Here is a 1,125-nt window from a genome sequence, read left to right as displayed (position 1 = left end):
CAACAAATTCAGACTGATAGGGACCTCGCAAAGAAAGAGCTGTCAGAACAGGCTCAATCATATGTGGAGAGATTTAGGGATAAAGAACAAGCGTACCGAGCCGTGTGTTCAGATAACGATGTGCTACAAGCACAGTTGCAGGTGGCATTAAAGGAGCTGGACGATTGCAAGGCAGACAAGGAGATAATACTCCGACAATGGCTGACTTTACAAGGTGAATGTCAGACATCACAGGAGCGCCTGACAGCTTGTGAGGAGAAACTAGCTACAGCTACAAACCAGATTTCTGATATGGGGCGGGCTGGTCTGAGACTCAGAGACGAACAAGGTCAGGGCCCGGGTCAGCCACAACCACCCCAGACAGATGCTGTTACACCTCCTCCCCTTAGCCCCGTTCCAACACCCCCGCCTCGGGGGATAAGGACGGGTCTGCACCCACTTGCACCTCTTCCTACTAACACCATGCGGTCACCACCACCCCCATCTCGGGCGGTGGGGATAGACCTGCACCGATATCAACTCACTGAATCGGTATACACCATGCCGTCACCCCCACCCCCATCTCGGGTGGTAGGGGCAGCCCTTCACCACTTTGCACCACCAACCACACAGGAGAGACCGTTAATACAGCCTCCTTCAATGGATGATTTGCAGAAAATCTCAAAATATGTACAACGCTTTGTGCCTGGACCGATGGGATCATCTGGAACAAAAGCGTACCTCAAAGATCTGGAGTTCAGATTGAGATCTTATCCTAATGCTACGGTAGAGGATAAGATCAGTCTGATACGGCTCACTTCGGACAGAGAGGTGTTCACCTTCATCGAGCGTCTACCAGATGCAACGAAGAGGGATTACAACCTTCTGTGTGAAGCTTTGATCAGAGAGTACGACTCCTGCACGGGACCTGCTGGTTTCCCAGCTGCAGACAAGGTCATGCAGGGTAAAACTGAACATCCAAAAGTTTATTACAAAAGAATCTTCCAAGCTTATTTTGGTAACAGAAATGAGACCGGAATGGAAGAAGATGATGGTTTTAAGTTTGTTTTCAGCAAAAATCTCCACTCTGATTTCAGACAATCAGTACAAATGATGGCAAATTTCAGAGAAAAATCCATCAGTGAG

Source organism: Nematolebias whitei, chromosome 1, assembly GCF_014905685.2.
Source record: "Nematolebias whitei isolate Nwh7 chromosome 1, NemWhi1, whole genome shotgun sequence".
NCBI lineage: Eukaryota > Metazoa > Chordata > Actinopteri > Cyprinodontiformes > Rivulidae > Nematolebias > Nematolebias whitei.
Note: the sequence above shows the minus strand (reverse complement) of the source record.